The following is a 10,069-nucleotide window of genomic DNA, read 5'->3' as shown; positions in this document are numbered from 1 at the left end:
GATGATTCTCATTTCCTCAAAGTACATAATTAAAGACAACCTCTTTATCGCGGGAAATACAGATTCTTCTTTATACTTTGACAAACTGGGTCATATTTTGCGCAAAAATTGATTATTATTGGGTTACAAACTAAGTGCTGCAAGTTGTGAATCACTTTTCACCATTTTTAAATAACAAATAAAAAATGAGGCATATGTTGCTTTTAAAACATTAGAGGTACTAATAAAAGCTCAAAACTGTAACGACATGATTTTCAATTAATTTGGATAACACACAGCTACATGTTGTGTATGTTGGTTTATGACGCCTATATTAAAAAAAATAGCTTTGCAAGTTATTAAAATATATCTCGTTGAACAATTATTTTACTATTTTTTGTTGCCTATTTATGGTCCACTAACAGTAATGTAGTCTCTTAGTCACACTAGGTACTTACTACGTGTAACAGTAAAATGCAATATTTTTAATTGAATCTCGCTTGGTTTGCAGAAAAAAAAAAATCATTGCAGTGTCAAGGAGAATATACGGTTAAGACTTGGAAACATATCGATTTATACCACAAAATTTCTTAAATAGTTTTTTTTGCACTTCAAAAAGTGAAAAATTTAGTTTTAAAGTGAGTGTAAATGTTTGCGAGGAGTAAATATGCTGAAAAATTAAATTTTTAACTCAATAATAATATACATATATCCCAATTATGACATAGTTTTATATATTTACATATTTTATGTTAAATAGTTATGACTCCTCCCGAGATAACATTTTATTGAAAAGTATTTTTCACTATAAATAATTGATTCAACCAAAAATATGCTAATGGTCACAATTTTTAAAATAATATTTTTGTAATATTTAGGCAGTATTATATAAATAAAAGTATTACAACTTTTTCACTAGTCAGAAAGAAGTTTGGTTTAAACATTACCACCAGCGTGTTTGTTTTCAGAACTGAAACGTAAAAAAAGTGTTGGGAATCACAAAATCCCTGTAAATGCCGAGGCAAGTCCGTGGAGGCCACAATGAAAGCCCCCTCATTTGGGCCTCCATTGTTCTGCACGGTTATCTCGTGATCAATAGCTATCTGGTGGTATTTTGCGCTGCGTGTCGATTCAGACTGTGAGTTCGGGAAGGTCCTATTGACCACAGTTTCCGAAAATCACACCGTCATTCACGCTGACGCACGTTGCCAAAATTGGCTACCAGTGCCTTAACTATTTGCGATTTATATAATTTCTTTTTAAAGAGTCCTTTATTTAAACAAATTTAGAAGTGTTAACCACAGGACCCGATATCATAACTGGCCTTCATTTAATACGTTATTGTATTAATTTTAGCTAAAAAAAACTCAAAGACAGCGTTATCATGAAGCTCAGTCTCGCCCGCCTAGTTGTTTGTTTAATTTTATTGTCCTTTTATTAATTATATAATTTTAATAAAAATTTATTCCGATAGATATCTTGCATTAGTCGCTGGATCAAAAACTGAAACTGTACTTGGAGTGGGGAGCCGGCAGCGGAGGTCAAGGCTATCCAATATGACAAACAAGATCTAGGTCAAAGGTAAAGATATTCCAAAATGACGGCCGTAAGAGTACAGTTTCAGATGGAAACCAACAAAAAAAATATCAAAGCGATTGTAGTATATAATAGTTCCTTCGGGCACAATGTATTTCTTATTGGATTACGATTTTGGTGGTGGCGGCTTGCCAATAGTAAGAATTCGTCCATATTGGTATCAAAGGTCCTCAAAACTGACCCAAAATTACTCCAAAATTCCTAGAAATTTCACATATTTCGAGGGGACAAGTCTCGTTATAAGGGTAAATTGGCCGTTTCATTCCTCAAAAATTAAAAAAATTCGAAATTATTCAAAAGACTTTTGCCTATGGAAGATCCAAAAGTCCGCCAAACTGATTAAGTCTCTTAAAACCAACTCGCCTTAAGCCGCCGAGGTCAAAAACATAACTTTGAAGGTAAACTTGAAATTCTTTAAATTTAACCAAAAAATTCCGAAAAAAATTAAATAAAATTATTTGGTTCAACTGTTTATTAACGCAATCCTACTCAGTCCTCGGTTGGATTCCCGCCGTGAGTAGGGGAGGTAGGGGAGGGATGGGCACTTTTTCACAATTTAATGCATAAAAAATCAGATGTTATAGATAAAAAACATTTTTTGCCAATTCTTATTTCACCACAAATTTAGCTAGATATCTTAAAGTGAATTTTCTTAAAATTATAATCAGTCTCAACATTACGAGATAATTTCAAAATTAGTCAAAAGTGCCCAATGATCCCTATAGCAGGGAAGTTTGGACACATCCACGGGAGGTTTGGACACATCCTGTAGGAGGCTTGGGCATGGCCTATAAAACATTTTATATGCATAACTAGCTGCAATACCCGGCGTTGCCCGGGCTAAACACAGGGGGAGGGGACCTTTTTCGAAATCAGATGTAGTTAGTAATTGTCTTCTTAATTTGAATGTCAAGTGTGAAAATTAATTTAAATCACTTTCAGATCCCGACACACGTTGTTCTGCCTGTTTATAGTTATTTACCTGGTCTGTATGTAATTTAGACTTTATAAAACAATATAGAAAAAATCTGAAAAATAAGAGATTACTAATATTGAAAAGATTCCATTATCTAGCTAATGCTCGGCCTGCAATGCAATGCCTCATTCAGTTTTGTTTTGTAATATGTTTGAAGTAGTTCCACATATAAAAATCATCTAACAAATCTCTATATATTTTTTTCTATCTACATCTATGTATCTCTCTACTCTATTTATCTCTTTATATCTAAATATATACTTCCCACTATCTCTATATCTTCTATATATAAGTCTCTAGATAGCTCTATACATCTATAGTTATATATCTTTATCTAACCCATTTCATTCTCTATACCTCGCTCTATCACAACATATCTCTCCGTCTCTATCTCACTCTATATATATATATATATATATATATATATATATATATCTGTCTCTCTTTTATATTTAAATAAATTGTGTCATGCGAGCGCATTTATACAACAAAAACAGACAAAGTGCCGCTATATAAAATGAAATAAACACATTTTTTTGACACGATTTGTGCTCCAACTATTGAAAAATAGTTATACCGTCTCAGTAACTTTCATGGGCATGCGCATAACAAATCACCAAAATTTCATCACAATCGGATGAATGGTATAGAAAAGCATACGGCACAAACAAACGAAAATAAAAGACATGACAAACACATCAAACGACGGTGCGTTTAAAATTCAAGGCAACTCTATCTATTGACGAAGATAAGAACAAAACTGTTATTAGCGCCTTTATTTTGCTAGCCACTGCGGGCTCCACTAAGCGGACGGGTCTCACCAAGGAGAAAAATATTAATTTGCCAGACCTTACTATGTGTATGATCGTGTGTCAGACATAGAGAAATGACACTCACTCACTATTTGTATGTCTATGAACTATGATTTTTTCTGTTATAAAATGAAATTATCACTTTTTCACTCCCTTAGGGATGGAATTTCATATTAATATGGGATCTATGTGTTAATCCATGTTATAAGCTAGCTGTATGCCAAATTTCATTCAAATCCATTCAGTAGTTTTTACGTGAAAGAGTAACAAACATCCATACTTACAAACTTTCGCGTTTATAATATTAGTAGGATAGAATCCAAAAATAAAAGTTAACAACAAATAAAAGACATCTTAAATAGTATCTTCTTAACTTATCTAAGATTAGGTATAACCCATAAAGGTATATCAAATGTGTACTTAGAGCTACCACGTTTGGTTTTATTGCATGTCTTTGGACCTGGCAGTTTAGTTTTGATGTAGTCTAGTGGGGCACTAGATATGTCTTCTACTTCAGGAAAAAAAGGTGTTTCTTATCTTACTCAGCCTCATAAATTTTATTCTAGCCATGGTATGACTACTGTAATCGATTCGGCCGACATAGTGCACAACAGTCTATTTTGTATTAAATTTAACGATCACAAAATCATTCATTTGAAAGTTCTGTCAATCATTATCACATGATCTTCATCTAACTCTACTTCAGACGTTTGCTTCACAAATCATCCCTCAAAACTGTCAGCGAGTAAAACATTTTTAACATCACTATCACTACTGCTCATTTGCCTTTTCTGTACTCTATCTGATGTTATTTCTTGTGTAAGTTTAGTAATCTGTTTCTCCTCAATTTGAACGGCATCTTTCTGTAGATAAAAATAATTCAAATAGTTTAATTAAAGCAGGTAATTAGAATTTAAAAAAATCCTCCTATACTCAACTATATAGGAGCATTGGGCATGCCCAAACCTCCCTCACATCAGAATGCCCATTACTCCCTCTGTATACATTTTCAATATAAGTTAGCGGTATCTTTTTATTTAGGTATTTAAGCGTGAATTTAAGTTTAATTTATAAGTAAGTAAATATAAAATAGATAAATAATAAAAAAACATACATACCTTTCGTTAGTTTTCTCTTTTTACGATCCGAAACCACAATAAAATATTTACTTTTTACGAGCGCATAACCTTCAAACGTTTCTGTGTTTAACAACTGACAAAAAAAAAAAAACGATAGTCTATGGATAAACAGTGTTGCCAGTTGGTAAAGTAAACTACCAAATTAGGAAAAAAAAATCAAATCTGTGACTGGATCAGAATAAAAGGGGGGTGCCCATGTCTCCCGACTGCCTTTCCCTCCCCTACCACCCCAAAACATGTAATATATGTAGAAATAGTTAAAACAATTCTTAATATAATTTTTTTAAAAAGATAATAAATAATGCATATGTCACACATGCAATCTTGAATTCAAGAAACTTTGCGCTTTTCGTTATGCCCGCTATCTTAAAAAATCGTAATTTTTATGCAAACAATTAGGGAAAAATTCCAAAATTCTTCAAAAACATTAGTGAAAAAATTAATTGATTGTATTAATATACGTTCTTTCTTCGATATGTAAGCAAAGCAAAAAAATTATTAGACAAAAAACTTATTTAATATATCGTGTTCAAAATCCTAAAACCAGCTTAAATTCTTCTAATAATAGCCTCCCATAAGCCGATTAGGCCATCATCCTGGTAGTTTGTATTTACTGACCTAGAAATTCGGAAAAATTCCAAAATTCATAAAATATTTCATTTATAAGAATTATTATACGTGAGATAGATTTCCGTCCTTGGTTTCATTCTCGGCCAGTGATATGGATAACTATAGCATAAAATTAATTTCATAATCAGTTTCCCGTTACCTTTCGTGGAGTTTATTGTTAATTCACCCTACGAAAGTCATAAAAAGACAAAAAAACAGTCCAACGAATTTAATACGTAGCCTCTATGCCTAACATGGAAGTCTAATTTTTCGATACTTAGAATAAATTCCGACCAGTTCATGTAAAATACTATATTTATAGGCAAAGTGTCTTCGTACCCGAGACCAGGTCATAATTAATGTCAGTCGTATAGACCAATCATTTCCGAAGCATGAGACCAATCATGTTCCTGAGTACAGACTTAAAGATCGACAGTCAAAAAAGTAAGTACCTACAATTGGAAGTATAAACAAAGAAAAGGAAGCACAATCGGAAGAACAATAAACGAAAAGGAAGCACAATCAGAAGCACAATAAACGAAAAGGAAGCACTATCAGAAACACAGTCAACGAAAAGGAAGCACGATTGGAAGCACAATAAACGAAGAGTTAGATGTATTACGAGATCTCAGTCTTGGTTAGAAATCTTTTTACAACAAATATTTTTTTTTGAAATTTCATTATTATTTTATTTCAATATTATACTCATGAAAGTTAAACAAGTGATTGCTCTAAGTAGCCAGCATCCCGCAGTTCTTAAAGTATGGACGCTTCTTTGTCGATATGCGAGTATTTTCCTCTACGAACAGATACCACCAACAGTCTCAGGCGATCAACTAATATGTTAGGATCTACCCAGGACATATAATAAATTTCTTCTTATATCGTCATCTTCCTGGAATGTATGTTATTAAAATTTTTAAGATCACTTTCGTTCCAGTGTTCATCATAAGCCTGATCAGAATTATTTATTTTACCACGATGTTTCCATAGTTGCAGTTCCACGGCTTCATCAAAACTTACGATTATTCCCAGCTTTAAGTGCTCAGCACAGTCGTTGTTTTTGTCACCAGCCTCAGAGTCACTGTCGCCATCATAGAAGTCATCGTCTTCATCCAGATAACTTTATGAATTCGAAATCGTTGATGTCAAAGCTTCTGCATCGTCTTCAAACTTCATTTTTAAGAGTCCGCCATTTTTACAAAGTACGGAGTTTCTACTTGAATTCGGCTTGAATGTATTCTCACTTTTTATGTTAAGGATTATTCCACTGTTTTTGTACTTCCTTAAATCATCAACTTCCTTCAATTAAAGTTCTTTGTCGCGATCTAAAGAGCCTTGAACATAATCTCGTTTAAAACAATGAAAATTATTGCCGTAATACAGAACACTCTTCTTTACATTAGTAGATCCATCGTTGTCCTCCAGCTTGTAAGCAGGCTTGAGTTACAAGTTCTATCGTGTCTTTTTAATCTCTCTCTTCGTGTAAACGACTTGCTACATCGATTACAAATTATCATTTTGCGTAGAGGATTTTTATCACAGTCATACCTCACATGTTGTCTACCATTCTTTCTCAAGATAAATTCCTTGCTGCAAAACTTACACATGTATCCTTTCGATACAGCTACAGACATCGAACAAGGATCCATGTTAGTAACTGAGACTAATAGCATATGTTTACTGCGAGTTTTAAATTGGAACCATTACTTAAATAGGATTTTTTTTAATATTTCGTCAGTGAGAGTTAATTCATCTCATACAAAAACTTGTTGCAAGTAGTTCCTATCCCTGCCAACAGATTGAAGAAAACCAAAAAAATAGTGGCATAAATAATCAGTAGCACACGGAGAAAACAAACTCGAGTTATCCTTATTATAAAAAAATCACAAAAAAAATGAAAAGAAAAAAATACATAATAATTAAAAATATTAAAAATTAAACAAAAAAATTAAAAAATTACAAAAAATGTCATAAAAAGATCTTAACATATTGATTAGTCGCCTAAGACTATTGGTGGCATCTGTTCGTAGAAAAAACTACTCGCATATCGACAAAGAAGCGTCAATACTTTAATAACTGTGGGATGCTAGCTACATACAATAATCACTTGTTTAACTTTCATGAGTACGAAATTTAAAAAAATTTTAATTTATTTTAAAAAGAAATGTTTTATTTCTTGGAAACTGATTTCTAACTAAGACTGAGATCTCGTTATACAGCTACCACTTCGTTTATTGTGCTTCAAATTATACTTCCTTTTCTTTTGTTGTGCTTCCTTTTCTTTGATTGTGGTTCCTTTTCATTGATTATGCTTCGAAATGTGCTTCCTCTTTAACATATGTGCTTCCTTTTCGTTGATTGTGCATTCCGATTGTACTTCCTTTCGATGATTGAGCTTCCGATTGTGTTTCCTTTTCGTTGATGGTGCTTCCTTTCGATGATCGTTCTTCTGATTGTGCTTCCTATTGTGGTTCCTTTTTGCTAACTGTGCTTCCAATTGTGCTTCCTTTTCGTTTATTGTGCTTCTAATTGTGCTTCCATAAAGTTTATTGTGCTTCCGATTGTGCATCCTTTTCTTTCATAATACTTATAATTGTGCTTCCTTTCGATGCTTAAGCTTCCAATTGTGTTTCCTTTTCGTTGATTGCGCTTCCGATTGTGCTTCTTTTTTGTTGACTGTGCTTCTGATTGTGCTTCCTTTTCGTTTATTGTGATTCTGGTTGTGCTTCCATAAGGTTTATTGTGCTTCCGATTGTGCTTTCTTTTCTTTGATTATACTTCTAATTGTGCTTCCTTTTTTGACTGTCGATCGTTATGTCTGTACTCAGGGCATGATTTGTCTCATGGTTTGGAAATGTGTGGTCTGTAAAACTGTCACTAATCATGACCTGGTCTCGTGGTCCGAAGACACTTGGCCTACATGTAGGCTATAGCAATTTACATGAACTGTCAGTATGTATTTCAAGTATCGAAAAATTATTTTTCCATGTTTGTCATAGCAGCTATGTATTTAATTCGCTGCACTGTTTTTTTTTGTCTCGTGATTATTTTCGTAGAGTGAATGAGTAATAAACTCCACAAAAGGTAATGGGAAACCGAATATAAAATTAATTTTTTATGCTTTAGTTATCTTTATCATTGGCCGAGAATAAAAACCAAGGACGGAAATCTATCGCATTTATCATAAATCTTATAAATGATTTTTTTTTTATGAATGTTGGAATTTTCCCGAATTTCTAGGACTGTAAATACAAACTTTGAAGATGGCGGCCTTATCGGCTTATGGGAGGCTGGTAGTAGAGGAATTTAAGCTGGTTTTAGGATTTTGAACATGCTTTTTTAAATAATTATTTTTACATCAAATTCAAATATTTGCGTTGGTCAAAATCGAAAATAGGACAGGAATCCTCAATTCGATCAGTAAATTTATGAGCGATATTTTTTTGTTTAGTTTTGAACTTTTTCCCGAATTTCTTGGTTAATTATTACGAATTTTCCAGATGAGGAACATAATAACCTACTGGAGGCTTGTTGGTAAGGAGTCCATAGGCGTGCCCAGATATTTCCATTAGGGGGGGCCCTGAGAATTTTTAAATCAGAAGCTGAATTTGGAATGCTAAATAGCCCTAATACATTCCCTCATTGACTTGTTTATATTTTTGTGCAGTATCAACGAGATACTAGTTAATATTTATATCCGTATAATTTTAAGAATATTGAAAATATGTTTTTTTTTCCATAGACAATTTTTATAGGGTACTTACACATTTTCCCCCCTCGAATTTTTCAATAGCTTGGTCCAGATCTACCTTGAAATGAACTTCTTTTTACTGAATGCAAACACAGCAATCCAGGCAACAGAACTTTAACAAACCTCTTAAAATATTTGTTTGCTTTGAAATACATACATCATCGTAAAAAAAATTAAATCAAAATTCTAGATGTCACAGACGACACTCAAAAGGTACATGTTTTTTAAACCACAATAGCTTGAATTTTCAACTGACCTTGTTTTACAATTAATGATTGTTCAATCCATCAAATTTTAAAAACATTACAAAATATTTTGATTTATGTGGTGATATATTGCACTCAAGTATCTTCAAGTTAACTCAAAGCACTGATTACCAACACAAATTTTAACAAACCTGCAAAATATTCTTATTTACATGGTAATACATTCTACTTTATTATGTTCAAATTAACATAAAGTCCTTATTTAAAACACACATTTTAACAAACCTGCAAAAGATTTTCATTTACATGGTAATAAAATCTACGAAATTACGTTAAAGCAAACGTTATCTCAAATTTCTGATTACAATCACAAACACAAATATTATAAACCTGCAAAGCATCTTCTTTTTTTCAATCAATTTTTTATAGACTCAACAAATTGAGAACAGTTTTGATTACAAAAAAGTTAATTTTTAGAAACATTCTACTGTATTTAATTACGTTCAAGTTAACCCAAAGTTATAGTTACGAACACGCAAAAAAGTCAAGGTAACTTTCTCTCAACAGCTTGGAACTATCGAAGATAATTTAAAGTTGTTTTCCAATGAACAGAAATATAATGATATCCAGGCAATTGTAAGTTAAACAAACCGGCAAGCATTTTTATTTATCTGGCAATACTTGCACAGTTTGAGTGTCACAGTGTCAGGAATATACGAATATTAACGAACGCATTAGAGAAAATGCCGGTCTGAGTGATTACATTAGGGGGGGGGGGCCATGGCCCACCTGGCCCCCCCTGTAGGCACGCCTATGAAGGAGTCTATGCTTTTATTTAGGACTTTCCATCATATTTAATGAAATGATTATTTTTTAGATAAAATTAATAATTTGCATCACCTCGGAATCGATCCAAGGACAGGAACTGATCGAATCAATCAGTATATTACATGCAGATTTTTTTAATGAATTGTGTAATTTTTCCATATTTCTGGGAA

Source organism: Bacillus rossius, chromosome 1, assembly GCF_032445375.1.
Source record: "Bacillus rossius redtenbacheri isolate Brsri chromosome 1, Brsri_v3, whole genome shotgun sequence".
Classification (NCBI taxonomy): Eukaryota; Metazoa; Arthropoda; class Insecta; order Phasmatodea; family Bacillidae; genus Bacillus; species Bacillus rossius.
This window is presented reverse-complemented; position numbering follows the sequence as displayed.